General features: G+C 40.2%; 1 protein-coding gene across 1 annotated transcript in view; it reads left to right on the top strand.

Moving 5' to 3' along the window:
• Window positions 1-21,142, top strand: part of DEPTOR (DEP domain containing MTOR interacting protein) — a 93,280-nt gene that overhangs the window by 5,060 nt on the left and 67,078 nt on the right. The window lies entirely within an intron of this gene.

The raw sequence follows: 21,142 nt of genomic DNA, 5'->3' as shown, positions 1-21,142 counted from the left end.
CCTAGCTTGCTTGGTTTTTATTTTTTCCAGGGCAGCCATTAGAGAAGACACCCCCTCCTTAACTCTGGCTGCCTTTCAAGGCTTGAGGGAGTTGGAAATATGTGTTTATCACACAGAAGAGCCTACTCTGTGATGGGCGGGTTGGTACCTGGGCAGGTAGGTCAGCGGGGTCGGATCAAGCAGCGTGATAGTAGGAACCAGACGAGTTTGATTCTAGCCTTGTCACCTTACCTCTGTAGACCTCAGTGTCCTTTTTATGACATTGGAGTGGTGACGGCACCTACCTCCCACGTGTTTAGTGCTGTTGTGGGAATGAAAAGAATAAGCTGTGTCAAGTACTTAAATATTTAACTCAGTAACTCTGGTGTGTTGTCGGACCCCAGAGAAGATAGAGTTTCGGATATTAGCCCGACAGCGACAGCCACCCTGGATTCTGTCTCTCCTGTGTTCTGCCTCCATCCCAGTTCTGTTCACCTGTTTCTGGAGCTGGCGCTGTCCAACCACTTAATGCCCCGTATGTGCTACTTCTCTCATCACTCTCATCACTTGCTTTCCATCCTGAAGTACACAAAACCCCTCATCTCCTGGACTCCTGTGAATTTGAATGGAAGGGACCCATTAGCACCTTCATTTATATATCCGAGTATATGTGTATGTTTTGTTGCTGTTCTGTTTTACTTTCATTGCTCCTTTTGCAAAATTCTAGCAGGTGTTAAGTACTTTGACCACGATGCTGGTCCTTTCAAACCATAAGATTCTATGTTGTCAAAAACACACATGTCATTTCCATGGATCAATGTTTCTATCTTTTTTTCTGCGTGCGGTTGGCTTCCCAGCCATTAGTGATCAGTGTCTCAATTTCCAAGTAAATGTATTTTTCAGAATGCTCAGGAAATTAGTACTAAGAAAAGTGATTTTTTTTTTTTGCAATTTTTAAAAAATTTTATTTATTTTTGAGAGAGAAAGACAGAGTGCAAGCAGGGGAGGGACAGAGGGAGGGACACACACAGAACCCGAAGCGGGCTCCGGGCTCTGAGCTGTCAGCACAGACCCTATGCAGGGCTCAGACTCACAAACTACAAGATCATGACCTGAGCCGAGGCCTGCTTAATGAACTGCATCACCCAGGCGCTGGTACCAGGAAGAGTAATTTAATCAGTACTTAACCTTGCCTGAACTAGCTGTTGCCTCTCAATCTCGGCCCCTACTCTTGGTTGCTGGCACATACATGGAACAAACTTTAGGGCCTTTGGAGTTCATAGCTCAGTTTACCTACATGATCAGTTTTGTTAAGCATATGTATACCTTTAATAATTTTATTGTATTTCCCATGTTCCCCTGGGTATACCTTCTATGAATCTCAGCATGTATTATTATTTTGTAAGTTTTGTATACTTTAAAAAATAATATGAAGAAGTAAATAGTTTTGTTCACAGCTCACCTTTTCAGGATTTTATTTATTTTACTATTGAAGTTTTTTCCCTATATTTTTATTTATTTTTAATTTTTTTAATGTTTATTTATTTTGAGGGAGAGAGAGACAGAGTGCAAGCAGAGGAGGGGCAGAGAGAGAGGGAGACACAGAATCGGAAGCAGGCTCCAGGCTCTGAGCTGTCAGCACAGAGCCTGATGTGGGCTGAAGTTGGATGCTTAACCAACTGAGCCACGCAGGTGCCCCTTTTTTTCCTATATTTTTAAAAGCCAGAATACTTGTTTAGGATATCTCTAACATTTATGAAAAAACTCCTTGCAAAATATATATTCCTTTTTTTTTTTTTTTTGCCTTTTAAGATAGTAACGATAATATTTGATGGTTGATAACTATGTATCAGGCATCCTGACTAGTCCATTTATTTGGTCATCATAATGAACCAATTTAGATCAATTGTACTCATTTTATGGACAAGGAAAATGTGGTAGAGAGATATTCAAGCTCTTACTCAAGGTAACTTCACTAGTAAAAACATCTGGGATTTGAACCTAGGGGCCCACAGCCCAAATGTATTGCTATTAGGCTGTTAATAAATTTTAGAAAACATTTTTATTATTAGAACAGATTTATTATTATTTATTATTTATAGAAATTAAATTAATGAAATCAATGTTTTCTTCAAAATGTAGTTTATATTAAAATGTAATATGGAGTTTGTAAATACCTGGGTATGGAATTTTCTGCAAAACGTAACTGAAAATATTCCAAGTAGACATTGGAAAAGAAGAGTGAAGTGATTTTCCTTCAACACAAATCTACCTATAGATTTAGGGACTAAAGAACACAGGGAATATAGTGAACAGTATTGTAAGAAAAAAAAGAGATACATTTTTTAAAAGAATTTAGTAAAAAAAAAATTTTTTTTTAACATTGATTCATTTTTTGAAAGACACAGAGAGAGTGCAAGCAGGAGAGAGGCAGAGAGACATGGAATCCAAAGCAGGCTTCAGGCTCTTAGTGTCAGTACAGAGCCCAATACGGGGCTTGAACTCACAAACCATGAGATCATGGCCTGAGCCAAAGTCGGACACCTAACAGACTGAGCCACCCAGGTGCCCATTAAAGAATTTATTTTTAAGTAATCCTACACCCAACTTGGGCCTCAAACCCACAACCTTGAGATCAAGAGTCCCTCGCTCCATCAACTGAGCCAACCAGGCACTACATGGTATTCTGAAAATGTGATAGAAACCTCTTTTATTTGTAAATTAAGCTCTTCAAAGCACTTCTACTAGGTTATTTTATCTGAACTCTCTTAGTGGAGTAATAATAGAATAGTAAATAATAATAGAAATAATAGCGTAGTAAATAATAATATAAAATACAATATAAAAAAATGGGACATTATATTATCACCCCAGTTTTCAGGAGGAGCATCTGGGACCTGAGGCCATAAACTCATTTCTGTGTGATGACGATTTGGCTCGAGAGGGGCACCTAATTCCAGGGCAGCAGGTGCGCAGGCCGCTGCTCTCCACACGCCCCCACCAGCTCTGGGGGGCTGGCTGTGTTGTCAGTATTTCCTTTTTGCCCTCCTCTTGCTTGCTTGTTCTGGGTTATTAATAGAACTTTGTGAAACTGGGTGGTTTCTGCCTGGGGTTTTGGTGAAGTGCTGATTTCTGGGCCCCTTGGCTTTCTATCCATAAAGAGGTTTCTCAGTATGCTATTTTGTAGGACAAAAGCTGTATTTCAAAACTCACAGTGACTCTGCTACCTCTTAGCATCCGTGTTGTTCCAGTTAATTTAACTCAGAGGTACTCAAAACGAATACTGGATAAGGGGCAAACGCTGGCCTTTTCAGAGTGTCCCTCCATGAGGAAGGTTATGGGAGAGCTGGTGACTGGAATCCTTTGCACAGGGAGTGACAGTGGGCATGGGTTTTCAGAGTCACCCAACCCTGCTCTCCAGTCCCAGCCTCACAACTAGCTCGCTCTGCGAACTTGATCAGAACGCCGAACCTCTCTGAGCTGTAGTCATAAATGGAGGCAAGGCTGAGACCCACTTGGAAAGGCTGTTGGGAAGATGTTACAGTCTGTACGTTGCTGAGCACAGTGCTAGGCACAGGGTGAGAACCCAAGAAAGGTTAGCTGTTGCTGTTAGAGTAGTAAATCATTATATAAATCAATGATACCTATTATTCTTATTATCATACTGTTTTAAGATTTCACCTAGCCTAGAAGCGAAGAGCCCAGGAGCCAGGCTGCCTGGGTGTGAATCCTGGCTCTGCGCCTTGTTGGCAAGTAGCTTCACCTCTCTGTGCCTGCATTTGCCCTCCTGGTACATGGAAATACCAATTGTATTGACCTCGTAGACTTCTTGTGGGGATTAAATGAACTAACATGATGTATCAGCACACGGGCAGGGCCTACCTCAGGGTATGAGCAGGTCTTCTTGCTCACGTACTGCTGCCAGCTGGAAGGGGGTGTGAGCAGGAGAATGTGTGCCCCCCTGGACCAATGCCCAACTGTCATTTTGAGCAAGTCACCTGAGCACATTCAGGTCACAGCGCACTTCCATCCACAGGCATTTATCAAACCTTCACTACGGACTGAAGGTGCGTAGAAGGCGTGCCTTCTCTGCAGGGGTGGGGGGAGGGGGGTTGCTTACCGTTTCCCACTTAATCTTGCATGGGCCCAAACACCTCGGACACGCCATGCGTGAACATAACGCCCGTTGTCCCAAGTAGTGCAGTTTTTAGTTTTTATATGAAACCTGTGTCATCAGGATAGAAATATCCCTAACTTAAAAGAACAACATTGGATCCGTGTACTCAGCCTTCCTGTGGTAGAAGATATTTCAGGTGCATATTCCAAACAGTGAAGATTGATTATCATTTAGCAGTTAGCAAATAGATCCCTTTAAGGAAAAAGGTGAACTCAGGATTATCAAGTGCTCTATCTATTGATAAATAGAGTTAGCTGTAAAAGAGAATGTGAGTTTGAGGTACAATTTGGACTTTCCTTACTAAAACTCATAGTTGAAATACACATTTAAAAAAATTAATTCTTATTTATTTTCGAGAGAGAAAGAACATGAGCAGGGGAGCGGGGTAAAGGGGGGAGAGAGAAAAAGAGAGAGAGAGAGAGAAAGAGAGAGAATCTTAAGTAGGCTCCACACTCAGCACAGAGCCCAGCGCAGGGCTTGATCTCACGACTCTGGAATCATGACCTGAGCCGAAATCAAGAGTGAGACACTCAGCCAACTGAGGCACATAGGCGCTTCAAAATGTGCATTTTAAACTGACCCTGATTTCATCTTGAGACCTAGAGGAGACTTCTCAATTCTAATTTAACCTCAGTCTTAACATGGAGGTAAGTCCCTTCTAGGTCTGGTTCATAAAGACGTTAGTTTAGTTTTTCACCTGAAGGGCCTTTGGTTTGTTCAGCAGCCAGAATTTCTCTCTCTCTCCAGCCATTAATAGTCTATGTAGTTTGCTTAGGAGTATCAACCTGAATGAAGAATTGGCTTACAGTGCCTGTGTGCCAGTAAGTCTCTGTTGAAGTCCCATGGCTTCCTTTATATTCTCTCCTCCATAGGACGGAAGGGAAATATAAGGGAGAAAATATATCCAAAGGGGAAAAGCCCTTTTGTGTGTTTTATCTTATCAGAGGTTTCTCTCCCATGTGCCCCTGGGATCTTTTTCCTGTTCCCTCCCAGTGCCTGGCACAATAAATATTTATTGAATGAACAAAGGACTCCATGTGCTATAGTCGCTGTGAGCTGCTGAACTTGTTCCATGAAAGAGCTACAGAGAACTTGCTTTTAATGGCAAACAACAGTAGCCACAGGTTTACCTTGCCTTGCCTCGTTAGGGTTTAAAAAGCATCTTGTGCATTACCACATTTGATCCCCTGTCCAACACAATTATTACACAGTTAATCCTACTGTGGAGATGAGGGACATGAGCTAGGGAGAGGTTTAATGACTAATGTAACCCTAAAGCATGGAACTAGAGAAAAAAAATATTTAAAAGTCTTTAAGCTTTTGACTCCATCTTGTTCCATTTCTGGAATAGAAGTGCTTTTAAAACGGAGATAACTGAGTTCTATGACTTGATTCCAACTTTGTGTTCAAAATACATTTTAATTATTTTGCAAAATTTAATAAAAATACTTTCTAATAGGCTGTGTACAACATTTTCACAATTTACATGTGCTGCCTGGTTTAATAGTGATTCATACAATCTTGAAATAAACATTTCCTGGCTTCTTCGTATATTTGAAGCATGTCCTAAGATTGCAATGTGAGTAGGTTAAAAGTTGTTTCCTTTCACAGCTGCTTGTCTGAGTGACAAGGGATGATTTCCATGCTGTATAACTAATGTCAAGAACTGTTAAGAATCTTGAGATTTTATCTGTAAGCTAACAAGTTTCCTTGCCATCATTTCCTGGATGCTGGCAGAAGACAGGAGACCCCTGGGTCAGAGACAAAGGACAGTTTTTTACTCTCAGCAATAGTAATAACCAGAGTATCATCATTTTCTGGAACCAGTTCCGCAAGCCTTAGTTCCTACAGCAGAGCAAAATGGGTGCCAGATGACACCTGCCAGGGTTGGATTACAGAAGAGGATTGCAAGCTGAAGGAACGTGAGTTTTTTTGTAATAGTCTTCAAGCAAACTGCTGTCTAGCACAGAGGGAGACATTCTCTTTATTACACAGAACAGTAAGCCAGTCTGCCCTTTTGCTTCAGAGAGAGACTCTATCTTCCAAGTCTGCTTGTTGTGCAAACATTTTTGAAAAGATAGTTTAGAACATGAGCTGTCAGTGCTTCTGCTTGCAAGATATGAAGAGATGTGCAAGATCCATGGAGAATTATCCCCCGGCAACTGAAACAAAATGCACAAATTAATTGGATTTTGTAGCTGATTCTTGAGGGAGCAATAAATATCACCACTTATCTTATTTTTGTATTTTTTGTGGTAATGAAAACTACCTTATAGGTTTCATTGATTAACGTTTATAAGTAAATGTTGTGTTATAAACATTAAATTTTTTTAAAAATGGGATTTTCTGTAAGATTTTATTTGAGAAAAGAGATTAGTTATTTAAGAGGCTTTATTTCTGGGTTTTTTTGCTTTGTTTTTTACACTTTTTTTTCTTTCGTAGTTTATTGGTAAGTTGGTTTACATATGACACCCAGTGCTCATCCCAACAAGGGCCCTCCTCCGTGCCCATCACCCATCAAGAGTCTCTCATGGTTTGCCTCTTTCCCTCTTCCCAACTATTTTTTCCCCTTCTCCTCCCCCATGGTCCTCTGTTAAGTTTCTCCTGATCCACTTATAAGTGAAAACATATAGTATCTGTCTTTCTCTGCCTGACTTACTTCACTCAGCATAATACCCCCGAGTTCCATCCACGTTGCTACACATGGCCAGATTTCATTCTTTCTCAGTGCCATGTAGTATTCCATTGTATAGATTAACCACATCTTCTTTATCTGTTTGTCAGTTGATGGACATTTAGGCTCTTTCCATGATTTGGCTGTTGTTGAAAGTGCTGCTATGAACATTGGGATACATGTTTTAAAATTATGCTATTTTTAAAGGGCTATCATGTCTTCTAACAGGGTGTTTAACAACAATTTTAGAACAAAAATGTAAGTGGTTTTATTCTATGTGCAGCTCTATGTGGAGTCATGGGAAACTTTTGATCTAGAACCAAATCCTTGTTGCGTGCTCCTAACCATCTGTTCTTTATTTTTATTTATTTATTTTTTAATGTTTATTTATTTATTTGAGAGAGAACGTGCAAGCCAGGGAGAGGCAGAGAGAGAGAGAGAGAGAGAGAGAGAGAGAATCCCAAGCAGTCTCTGTGCTGTCAGTGCAGAGCCCCACACAGGGCTCGATCCTACAAACCAAGAGATCATGACCTGAGCCCAAACCAAGAACCGGATGCTTAAATGACTGAGCCACTTAGGTGCCCCTCTTTTCTTTTTTTAAAAAAGTTTCTGTCTTACAGGCCATGCAAAATTGTGTGTTTCACCTGACAGGTTATTAAAATGTTTAATAATTGGCCTGTCAGGGACCTTGGTCTGGAGAGACCATATAAAAGAAACTCATTGTTTTATCATTTTCAGTATTAACAAAAATTTTTTACTGCAGTTATTTTCAAACAATTTCTCTGTCTAAACACTCTCTTATAAATTCTAAGTGTAAAGTATGGAAGAGAGTGTGTATGCATATTGAAAACAACCAGCCCTGATTCACCTAATTTTGTTAGTCTTCATATCTTTTTTTATAGCTTCAGCTTCAGCCTGCCGAAGACGGCGTGTCTAGGAGCCAGCCTCATGGCCAGTTTGGCAGTTTGGTCATGTAGCTGAGCTCCTGCCCATCCTCTAGGAACAAAACTAGCTAGGGTCTATATATTTGGTTATAGCCTAAGGCTGGGAAGTAAGGGTGGCAAAATCCATCTGGGAACACAGACCTGTTGGAAACACAAAAAGTGGTGATGTGAGCACTTCACACTCACCAGGGCAGTGATCACAAAAACAAACAACAAATAATAAATAGCAGTGTTGGTGAGGCTGTGGGGAGATGGGACCCCTTGTGCATTGCTGGTGGGAATGGTGTAGCCACTATGAAAAATGGTATGGAGGGGTCCTGAAAAATTAAGCAAATTTTACCATACGATCTAGCAATTCCACTTTTGGGTATGTACCCAAAGGAACTGAAATAAGGGACTTGAGCAGATGTTTGTACACCCCTATTCATAGCAACATTATTTACATTAACCAAAAGGTCAAGGTAACCAATATCCATTGAATGGGCGAATAGATAAGCAAATTGTGGTATATACATACAATGGAATATTATTTAACTTTAAAAAGGAAGGAGATTCTGAGGCACCTGACTGGCTCAGGTGGAAGAGCATTGATTCTTGATCTCGGGGTCATGAGTTCGAGCCCCATGTTGGGTGTAGAGATAAATAAAATAAGTAAACTTTAAAAAGGAAGGAGATTCTGAGGCACCTGACTGGCTCAGGTGGAAGAGCATTGATTCTTGATCTCGGGGTCATGAGTTCGAGCCCCATGTTGGGTGTAGAGATAAATAAAATAAGTAAACTTTAAAAAGGAAAGATATTCTGACATATGCCATAACATGGATGACAACATGCTAATAAGCCAGTCATAAATGAACAAATGTTGTATGATACAACTTAGGTAAGGCCCTTAGAGTAGGCAAATTCATAAAGACAAAAAGTAGGTTTCCAGGGACTGGGGGAAATAATATATCCATTATTATTTAATGGATATAGAGTTTCACTTTGGGAAGATGAAAACATTCTCAAAGACGGATGGTGGTAATGATTGCATAACCAGGTGAAGGCACTTATTGGTACTGAACTATATCCTAAAATTGGCTAAAATGGTAAAATATTTTGTTTATTGACCACAATTAAAAAGTAAGTAAAATAAATTAAAATTTTTTAAATCACTAAAAAAACTAGTGGGAGGTGGGCAGGAAGCTTAAGGCTTAACTTAGAATACCATCAAGCATGAGAAAGATAGAGCAAGATGACATCTGTACTGTTAGGGCCAGATATTGATCAGAGGGATTGAAGAGACAGCAGAGTAAGCCCTGCAGATGCTGATGATAATGATGAAAGCCGGAAACACAGGGCGTTATTGATGCTTATTGTATACCAAGCACTTCACATGTGCTCTCTTATTAAAACCTCATTCTAAATTAATGAGATAAATAGTTATTGTCCCTTGCTGGTAAGGGGATCCAGGCTAGAGAGGTGAACTAAGCTGTTAACCTTCACAGCCAGAAAGCATGGGGACCATTTCCAACCTTGGTTTCCAGCCCCAGAGCCCATGATCATAACTGCTTTTCAGCCTGCAATTTTCACTTCACAAAGTTTCTGTAGTTTCAAGACAGGATGGTAGCAGTAACGAACGCCATGAGATGATAGTAAACAGTATGCAGCTTAACAGATTTTTAAATGGGGCTGAGAAAAATTTCTGGGTCTGGTTTGGGAAAGCACATTCTCCTTACTGTTTCTTGGCAATGCCATCCCCGTATAATGCATGGCAGTAATATTCAAGCTTTGTTAACATGCAGAACAGGCAGCCAGCCAGCTGTGCCTGTCAGAAGCCATCAGCCCTAGCTTGTCATCTACAGATTTCTAGCTCTAGGTGTTATTTAGAACTGATTTAAAGGTAAACACATTGCTGCTGCAACAGTAGACTGGGTTCATTGACGGTGGAGGTTGACTGTGTTGGTTATTTCTGCCATGTTATCCTGATCCCACGTAACTGCTGGGCGGTGGACCTAGTCTCTGTAGCATTCACTTTGCCAATCCGTCTCTGTTGTTACTTTTGAACTTGGTAAAATGAAAGAGCCATTTGTGATTTCTAGAGTTGTCAGAGCTCTTATCCTGTCTCTCATCAAAACATTCAACCTTTCTGAGCCTGGTTTTCATCTCTAAAATTGGAAGAAAATGAATAATTCACAGATTTGTTGTGCAGACTGAGATAAAGCCCAGCAGAGCCTCGTCTAATGCAGGGTGTCAGGATGCATTTGGTCCAAGGTATCCTTGCACTACCCAGAGTACCTCTCTGCATTAGAATTGCATTCAGCATGCTGAGATGCCCAGCCTGTACGGGAGACATGTCTGTTCGCTCTCTAGATGCATTCTCTCCCCGTTCCCAGCCCTCTGGCTGCCACCGGGACTGACCTACAGGGACTGGCTGCAAGCAACTAGGCTCCATTGCCGTTGCTTCAGTCATTGGGAGGCATGAGCAGGAAGTAAGTGGGAGGGAGGAGAGTGAGGTCAGGGTATTATTTCTCTGTTTCCTCCTGGCAGTTGAAGGCTCCAGTTGCTGTCAGGCAGCCCTTTCCTTTCCTGCATCTCTTTTAGGCTTTGGAAACTTCCCTCCCTTTAGAATTCTAAGACCTAGAGTTGTTAATGATCACTGCTGTTGCCAGCCTGGGAGCTTTACACCGTCATTTCCTTTAACCCTGCCCATAGTTCAGTAGTTCTTTTATTATAAACTACCCTTTATTAGGCCATGTACACATCCTTGTAGTTTCCTGCTGGGACCTGGATCGATAAGCCCAGGAGACCCACCTGGGAACTGAAATGAGTGATCTTGTATCTCCTCGAGAGGGAAGGCAGGCAGAATTGCCCACACTCGGTCAGTGGAAAGTTGACTTGGTCTTTCTGTTGCCTCTGAGAGTGTACCATGTATGATGTGATGACTGGAACTGGCACAGGGTTTTTCAGGAGCCACTGTTGTGTGAGTATGGAGTGTTGTCGGATTGTAATGGGTTATTCTGGCTCCCTTTCTGCACCTGTTTCATCTGGCTTCTAGCCCAGTAACCATAGCAGCCATCTCTCCAAGGTGATGTGTTTCATTCTATCCAACTTGACCGGAAGCTCTTTGAGGTCATGGACCTTGGTCATTCTTATTTAGGAGAGAAGTCAATGATTAGCCCCTTTCCCTTTTTCCTAACCCATGGAATGTTCACATTAGTAAAACTGGTAGTAGATATTTGATAATCTAAAATCATTCTATTTGTATTTTCTCATTGTAGGTTCTTATCATAAACATTCAAAGAATAAGAATGCTAGTCATAGCCGTCATTTATTAGCACTTTTTGCTCTAGGCACCATCCTAAGTATTTTCCACACATTATTTCATTTAATTCTTCCTATACCTCTAAGAGGGAGAGATTTTCACCATTATTTTACAGGTAAGGGAAGTGAATGTGAGATGGGCTAAGTAATAAGCATTAAACTTCCAGTTCCTGAAGAGTGCTCCTGTGGAAGCTTCTCATAGTGTATGCTCTTCACTTTCCCACAATGACCATTAAAAATTAAAAATTTAAGTTCCCTGAATGAACCTGTAGAAATTGAATACCATCTCCAATATGTTTTGAATCGAATGACACTCGCTTACATCAAGTGTCAAGTTTATTCCATCTGGAAGAGATTAAGAACTCAAGAGTCTTTTCTAGAGGAAATAGCTTGTTTGTTTTTAAGTGCTGAGATTCTAGAGTGAGCGGATCAAGAGGGAAGGGGCATGATGAGGCTATGTCAGACATTCTGCAGCAAAGTGGAGAAAGAACACACGCAGAGTAGAAGACGGGGCAGGACCTTCCAAGAGAAGAGGCACATATTGGAGCAAAGCAAAAGTGGGTTTTTAAGAGTGATACCAGGGGAAGACGTGGCTGGGAGTTTTTAAGGAAGGAGGGTGTTCTTCTGTCATCAGAGGCTTTGTGTAGACCCTTCCCCACTGTAGGTGGCTTTGTTTTTAAATGTAGAGATGAGTCTAAGAGGTATAGTAGCTATGCTGTTTTTCTTGCTTTATTTGCTAAATGGAAACATCCCTACTTAATTACAGTCTCTTCACACAGAGCTGAGGAGTGTCAGCAAAGGCATTGTTCCGCCAAATGAAAAGAGCACCAAATCGACGCAAAACGTTTATTAATTTCAGAGACCCCAACAAAAGGGTCTTTCACAACAGAAAGAAAGAAAATCCAGATGATGTTTTTAAGTTTATTAAAGTTAAGTTTGTAGTTAAACTTTTGAAGTGTAAGACACATAAAATACACATATCCCGAGTGTGCAGCTCAATAAATTTTCACAAATTTATCACACTTAGGAAACCACCACCACGCAAATAGCATTTTAAAAGATTGTCCAGGATTTAACATCCTAAACAAAATTGACTTTTATCAGTGTTAGCATTTATTAGAATATAACATTTCTTTTGAAGAAATTAAACGTCTTTGCCTTTTGTGTGTTCCACCTATCACCTGAACGCCGCCTTCTCTCTCCAGATACTTGGAATTGGTTCTTCTGGTTAGTTTGAACTGTTTGATTGACGAGAGTCGACAGGGATCTACTCTCATGGGTGGGTGTATGTACCCATGTGTATTGCTTGTTCACTGCTACTTGGCGCCAGGCTTTATGGTAGATATTTTTATAGATTAGCTCTAATTTTTACAACCCCATTGACGTAAGCATTATTATCTTTATGACATGCAAGGAGAACTTCAGGACCGTAGAGCTCAACCACAGCTTGGAAATCACAGTTCAGAGATTCAAACCCAGGATTTCTTCTCATTGTCATTGTCTCTGGAACCATTTGTGTTCATAGTAAGGAGCAGAGGAGGAGGTGATCAACCAGGTCACTGCTAGATTGCTTGCTTCCCTTTCATTATCTATATGCTTCTAACTCTCTTCTTGCATTTATCTACCTTGCATATAGGTTTTAATTTTATTTTAATTTAATTTTAATAGGCTTCCCACTGACTAGGAAGCATTTAAGATCAAGGACCATGTCTTCATTTCTGCATCTCCTGGAACATAGAAGATGCTCAATAAATGTTTCTTGAACTAATGAATGAATAAGTGAAATGACCAAAGTACTGATTTTTTTAGCAACCCTATTGAGATGTAACTCACCTACTGTACAAATTACTCATTTAAAGTATACAATTTACTAGTTTTCAGTATATTCACAGATATGTGCAACCATTACCACAATTTTAGAACATTTTCATCACTTTATTAACTCAGCTATCACTTCCCTAGTCTTTCATTTATCCTTATGCAACCACTAGTTTACTTTCTGTCCCAGTAGCTTTTTTGTTCTGAACATCTCATGTGAGTGGGATGATACAGTACATGGTCTTCTGTGACTGGCCTCTTTCACTTATCATGTTTTCAAGGTTCATCCGTATTGTGACAAGTATCAGTATTTCATTCCTTTCTGTAGCCAATTAGTATTCCGTTGTGTGCACATAGGACATTTTCAGTTTTATCACTTGACAGATATTTGGTTTGTTTCTGCCTTTTGACAATAATTAATAATGCCACTGCGAACATTGTGTAGTAACTTCGTGTCTAGGGGTTTGAGGTACTGAGATGTTTTCTGATGTGGCCGCACCATCTTACATGCCCACCACCAGCCTATGAGACCTCCAATTTCTCCACTTTTTTGCAAACAACTTAATCATTATCTGACTTTTTGATTCTTGCCAACTAGGAGGTATGAAGTGATAGCTCATTGTGTGTTTTGTGTGTTTTTTTAAATGTTTTAAATGTTTTTATTAATTTTTGAGAGATAGAGAGTGAGCAGGGGAGGAGCAGAGAGAGAGACAGAGAGAGAGAGAGAGGGAGGGAAACACAGAATCCGAACCAGGCTCCAGGCTCTGAGCTGTCAGCACATAGCCCGACGTAGGGCTTGAACTCACGCGGTGAGCCGTGAGATCATGACCTGAGTGGAAGTCAGACACCCAACCAACTGCGCCAGCCACTCAGGCACCCCTCATTGTGGTTTTGATTTGCAGTTCCTGATGCAGTATCCTGATGACCAATGATACCTATCGTCCTTCTATATGCTTATTGACCATTTGTATATCTTCTATTGTCTATTGAGATCATTAGTCTGCTTTGAAATTGGGTTGTCTTTTTATTATTGAGCTTTAAGTGTTCTTTTTTTTTCCTCCAAGTTTTTTGAATCCAAGTTAGTTAACATATAGTGTCATATTGGTTTCAGGAGTAGAATTTAGTGATTCATCACTTACTTGTAATACCCAGTGGTCATCACAACAAGTGCCCTCCTTAATGCCCATTACCCATTTAGCCCATGCCCCTACCCACCTCCCCTAAGTGTTCTTTATGTACTCTGGATGCAAATGCATTGTCAGACATACGTTTTGCAAATATTTTCTCCCATTCTGTGAGTTGTCTTTTCACATTCTGGCCGATGTCTTTGAAGCATAAGAATTGCAAATGTTAATGTAGTCCAATTCTTCTATTTTTTCTTTTGTCACCAGTGCTTTTGGTGGCCTCTCTAAGAATCCTTTGCCCAATCCCAAGTCACGAAGACTTACTCTTATGTTTTCTTGTAAAAATTTTATGGTTTTAACTCTGATACTTAGGTCTTTAATATATTTTGCGTTATTATTTTTTAAAATTTTATTTATTATTTTGTTTAATGTTTATTTCTGAGACAGAGAGAGAGAGACAGCATGAGCAGGGGAGGGTCAGAGAGAGAGGGAGATACAAAATCTGAAGACAGGCTCCAGGCTCTGAGCTGGCTGTCAGCACAGAGCCCGAGGTGGGGCTCAAACCCACGAACCGTGTGATTATGACCTGAGCTGAAGTTGGACGCCAAAGAGGTAAAGGTCCAACTTCTTCTTCCTTTTTTTTTTTTAACATGTGTCTCAGTAATCATCTCAGCACAATTTGTTGAAAAAATGATTCTTTCTAATTGGATGGACTTGGAACCCTTGTTAAAAATCTGGCCATTTGTAGCAACATGNAAACTGAGGGCTGATGGGGGTGGGGGAGAGGGGAAGGGGGAGATGGGCATGGAGGAGGGCACTTGTGGGGATGAGCACTGGGAGTTATATGTAAACCAACTTGACAATAAACTATTTAAGAAAAAAAAAAGGTTGACCACAAATTTAAGGAGCAAAACAAATGAATAGAGGGGAAGGGGGGAAAAAAGAGAGAGAGGCAAACTGTAAGGGACACTTAACTATAGAGAACACAGAGGGTTGATGGAGGGAGGTGGGTGGGGGAAGGGCATTAAGGAGGGCACTTGGGATGAGCCCTGGGTGTTGTATGTAGGTGATGAATCACTATGTTCTACTCCTGAAACCTGTATTACACTATATGTAAACTCCAATTTAAACAAAAACTTGAAACAACAACAACAACAAAATCAGTTGACCACAGATGTAGCAAATAGTGATTTTTAAATCTGCTTAAGAGTGGACTCATGAGCGTCCAATGTAAATCTTGCTTGAAAAAAGAGAACAGAGAGTGTTTTCCCTCCTCTCTCACACCACTTTCACAAAAGTACAGGACAATGTGGCCCTACAGTCACCTGGCTCATTAACCTGCACAAGAGTAGTACCCACTTGTCATTGTGTTCACTTTTTTATTGCTTTCTTACCTTCCTAAAGTATATTTATTTTCCCTAGTTGGTAGGGAATTGTGTCCTCAATTCTTTGCTACTTCTTCTACTCCCTGTAAGCTTCTTTCTTTCTTTCTTTCTTTTTTTTTCAAATAGTTTATTGTCAAATTAGTTTCCACATAACACCCAGTGCTCATCCCCACAAGTGCCCTCCTCCATGTGTAAGCTTCTTTCTTTACCCCTTTTCTTTCTTTGTTTTTGGCGTCAAACGCCTCTATTTTCCAATAATTATGGAAGCATCCAAACTAAATAATAACCATTCCCTTAAAAGGAGCCTTACTGGTATGTTTTAGAGCTAAGCTTCCCAAGACGGTGGTTTCAGAGGGCTCCCAGAGTTGGAATTGTTTTGCATCCATTGTAAAAGTGCTCGATTTCTCTCCTTGTGTAATTTTGCAGCTATGAAACCATAGCTGAATATGGCATTTTAGGATCATGGCCTTGCATTTGCAATTGTATCCTGTCTAAAGCTGACTTACATTCTGAAAAAGTTTACTGCAACAACACTGAAAACCGTGGCAATGTGAAAATTACAACTTAAGTTTCCAGAATATCAGTCTCTTCAGAGCATAAAATCATCACGAAAGAGTTCTAGTTTTTCTTCCATCAGATTTTAAAATAGCAAGCAAAGAGGAAGGGATTTCACCTTTCAAAGACAAATAACCCTCTCTATTACTGCTGCTTGTGGTATTTTTAAGTTTTAGTCAGTTGAATAACAAATATTTATTTGTTGAGCATTTAATGTATATGCTGCCCTAGGCTCAATTTTTTTTTTTTTAAGAAATAAAAACATTTAAGACATTGTGTCTTATCTTTCAGAAGCTTCTAGCTTAGCTGGAGTGCATTAACAATTCAATGGATATATAAACCATGGTACTAACTTTAAACTTAAATTAGAGAGAGATCTGTCTGGATTGTGCTTTAGTTGGGATACTTTCAAAGAAGGGTTAGTATTTAATCCAGCCCTTTAAAACAGAGCCCCACTATGTCATTTAGCACCTTGTGCAGATGAGCACCAAGGACTTTTTTGCCCTTTCCTTCAGGCTGGTGTAGTCCTTCATCTATACACAGGACCGCCCATGAGGAATAGCCCTCCTTTGTACCTGAAGTTAGGTTTCCTTGGTCGGTGAACAACCTGTATCACTGTGCAATGACCACCCTACCTCCTTTTGAGGAATAGAGAATGGAGAAATAGATTTCTCCAGAGAAAGAAAGTAGAGGAAATGTCAGGGAATAGCATGAGTAAAGAAAAAGATGAAAATCAGTGTGTTCAACTCAGTGTATAATATGGAGACGAGTTAAGGATGGTGAAAGAGTTGGTAAAGAATGTAAAATGCTGTTTTTCCTTTCTTTCACTCACCCTTTCCTATATGTAATGTTTTTACTCAAAACTATTAAATGAACAGCTTTCTGTTTACTAGTTCCAAACCTAAGTATTATGAAAACTATGTCAATTTATCTGTATGACATCTGTTCTATAAATAATAGCACAGTACATAAAAATACCAATGCTCGTGTAAGCATTTCTTCCTAATTAATACATTCTTGCTAATCACAGAAGTCAATGTTACGGGCTCCTGGGTGGCTCAGTCGGTTAAGCGTCTGATTTCGGCTCNTTAACCGACTAAGCCACCCAGGCGCCCCTAAATATATTATTAATACATTGGGATCTACTTTTTTATATTGGGTACTAATGTAAGCATTTTGTCAGAAACAAGTCATCCAGTTAAACACTAACTTAACCTTAATATAATTTCTTTATTGATAACATTTTTCCCCAGTTACAAAAATAGTATATTCTCTGTGGGGAATAATTTGAGTAATAGAGAATTCCATTAAGAAGAAAAGGAAAATCATTCACAAACTACCCCCAGGAGTAAGAAACTCTTTTAATATTTGGGTGAATTAATTTTTAATTTTTAATGGTTATCATGTGTATAGAGTTATATATTTTGCCTTTCAAAATAATTTATCATTATATTAACACATGCCTTTTTAAAAAGCTATCTCTCTATCTCTCTAAATCCTAAGCACCGCTTTGGCACCCTAACACATGGGTCATTGTGACTCTCCCTAGCTTGTGACCTTGAGTACCATTTACGTATGTTCTCATGTTATAGAGGGCCTCCTCAACTATTTTGGTTTTTTTTTTTCAGTGCACAAGGAGATCGCTATCAGCTTATTTCTATTTCTGTATTGGCCCCTAAACGTAGCAGTTCCTTCTATTGTAATGCTGCCTTCCCCCTGGCTTAAAGCGAGTCTGGGAAATCTGACTCAGATATATATCCAGGAAAGGTGGAAATCAAACTCACATGCACGATCAAAATGTGTTGCGTACATGCTTACGGAAGGCAAGTATTGTTGGTGGCTAGCACCATATTTGGCTTTATGTTGTGATTAGAGGTGACAATGGGACAATTTTGACTAAAACTGAGTATGTTCTATAAAATGTGAGTTTCTGAGCATCATATACACTTCTGATTACTTATTAAAATAGAGTCATTATTCTTGTCTAGAGATATGCACACAGAATCTTAATTCATTTTGCCACAAAGGGGTTTGATTTTATCAAATGATGGCTCCATCTAGAAACCTTTTATCATCATCATCACCACCACCATCATCATCATCACCACTACCACCACCACCACCACCACCATCATCATCACCACCACCATCATCATCATCACCACCATCACCACCACCATCATCATCATCACCACCACTATCATCATCACCACCACCACCACCACCACCATCATCACCACCACTATCATCATCACCACCACCACCACCATCATCATCATCACCACCACCATCATCATCATCACCACCACCATCATCATCACCACCATCATCATCACCACCACCACCACCACCATCACCATCATCATGATCATCATTATCATCATCATGGCTAAAATATATTCAGTATTTAGGGGGCAGCTGGCACCATGACTAAGTATTTTATGCATTATCACACTCATACTGCACAACTCCCCAAGTTGTCCCTGTTATTCTCCCAAGTGAACACTTGGGGAAGCAGGGTCATGCACTTAACACATATGCAGAGTTAAGATTTAACGCTGGATTTGCCTTTAATCTCATGCTTTCAAAACTACCCTATACTTTAAGTAAAAGTAAAATATATTAAATAAATGAGGAAGAGACAAGACAAAACTGTGAATGAGCTATAAATACTGAAATTGCCTTTCAGCTAGTAAATAAAAAATAAACCAGGGTGGTACCTACTCTCCAAGGTGCCTCCAAATATGTATGCATGTGGCTTTTCCCATGAAGAGGTGTTGTGTATACCCTCCCCTTGAGTCTGGCTTGAATCTGATGACTTTATAAATATAATTCAGGACAGTTGACATTCTGTGCCTTCAGAGCCTAGGCATTAAGAAGGCCTGGCAGGGTTGGTTGATTTGATAAGTACCAATATCATTCAACAGGAAACGTATGATCTTTCAATGAATAGTGCTGGAATGACTGGAGAGCCGCATGCAAAAGAATGAAGTTGGACCCCAGCCCCATGCCTCGTAGAAAAATGAACTCAAAATGGATTATAGAACTAGATGTAGGGACTCAAACTGTAAAACTCTCAGAAGACATAGAAGCAAATAAATATTCATGGGCTTGGTCTAAGCGGTGGTTTCTTAGTAGTGACACCAAACACGCAAGTGACAAAAAAGAGAAAAATGGATAATTAGTACTACTTCAAAATTAAAACTTTTAGGTTACAAACAATACCATCAAAAAAAAAATGAGAAAAGACAACCCACAGGATGGGAGAAAACATTTGCAAATCATCTGTCTGATAATGGACTTGCATCCAGAATATAAAAAAGACACTTAACATTCAATAATAAAAAGACAAATAACCTAATTTTTAAAAATGAACAAAGGATCTGAATAGACATGTTTCCAAAGAATATATACAGATGGACGATAAGCACATGAAAACATGCTTAATACCATTAATCATCAGGGGAATGCAAATCAAAACCACAGCATGACACCACTTCACACCCACTAGGGTGGCCCTAATGAAAAAGAACGGATGATAACAAATTCTTAGCCAGGAGGGGGAGGAATTGGACCCCTCGCACTTTACTGGTGGGAATGAAAGTGGTGCCGCAGCTAAGGAAAACAGCCTGGCAGTTTCCCAGATGGTTAAACAGAGCTACCACCTGACTCAGCGACTCCACTGCTAGATGTATATCCAAGAGAAATGGAAACATGTCTACACAAAAACTTGCGTATGGACGTTCACAGCAGCATTATTCATAAGAACCAAAAATGAAAACAATCCAGATTCCATCATAAAGGGCCACGCATTGTATGATTCTACTTACACGAACTGTCTAGAGCAGGCAAATTTGTGGGTCACAGAACATAGAGTAGTGTTTGCCTAGAGACGGGGCAATGGGGAATTTGAGGGTGGTTGAAATGGGGTTTCCTTTCGGGGGTTATGGAAATATTCTCACATGGATGGTAGTGGTGGTTGGACACTCTGTGTATAAATACTGTTGACTCGTACATGTCAAATGGGTTAATTGTATGGTAAGGAGATTAGGTTTCAGTAAAACTGTAAACAAGTCTTGATGGCATCTGCTTCCTCCCTCTTGGGCTCTGCATCTCAGTGTCCAGGCTGCCTCACTGGACAGAGAGGCCATGTTGTCTCAGGACCACTGGAGCGCCACCCACCTAGCCCTAGCCACCATCTGCCTGCAATGGCACGACAGAGCCCTAGCAAGAGTGACAGAGGAGCTGTCCATGGAGCCTGAGGCGACCCACAGAATACTAAGAGAAAGTGAAATGGTGGTTGTTTAAGAGCCACCAGCTTTGGGGCTATCTTGCTATATAGCAAAACAGCATTGGAATAAGTGGTAAGTCTTGCCTTAACCATAGGACCACATATTAGAAGTAAAATCAGGGCCCTTGGGTGGCTCAGCCAGTTAAGCATCTGACTCTTGATTTTAGCTCAGGTCATGATCTCACAGTTCATGAGTTCCAGCCCTGCATGGGGCTCTGTGCTGATAGTGTGGACCCTGCTTGGGATTCTCTCTCTTCCTTTCACTCTGCCCTTTCCCTGCTCATTTCTCTCTTTCTCTCTCTCTCTCTCTCAAAATAAATAAACATCTAAAAAAAAATAAAATCCCATGAAAGGCTTTATCTTAAAGAAAGGAACATGTAGAGGGACATTAGTTGATTTTAAGAAGAAACGAAACGAGGAAGATCTAAGGCTGGTGGGGTATGTTTTAAATGGCAAGCTGTGCGGACAGACTGGCCAACGGTCTCTTTTCTAAAGCTCATGTTGGCAACAGCAGCTAACCAGCCACTTGTTCAGAGGCCACCGACTACTTAGCAGGAGCTCTTGAGGTCTGGCAGGTCATGTTTCTGGTTAGAAGAAGTAAACCCTATCCATTTCTCCTCTCCACACCCTGAACGGAAAATTGTGGAGCTAAAAGGGACAGACTGCTATAAAGAGAGAGAAAAGCCAGGCGTCTGCATATGTGTCTTAAGTATCACTGGGGCAGGATCCCTAAATTCTCCTCAGCTCCACACACAGGGTCATTTTATAGGTTGGTCTTTTTTTTTTTTTTTTTTTTTTGGCTTTTTTTTTTTTTTTTTTTATTAGAANAAATAAAAATAAATGCCATCTGTTACATGACTATATACCAGGTGAATAGTGTACCTGCCAAGGAAAC

This window comes from Crocuta crocuta, unplaced genomic scaffold (assembly GCF_008692635.1).
Source record: "Crocuta crocuta isolate KB4526 unplaced genomic scaffold, BGI_CrCroc_1.0 scaffold260, whole genome shotgun sequence".
Classification (NCBI taxonomy): Eukaryota; Metazoa; Chordata; class Mammalia; order Carnivora; family Hyaenidae; genus Crocuta; species Crocuta crocuta.
This window is presented reverse-complemented; position numbering and strand designations above follow the sequence as displayed.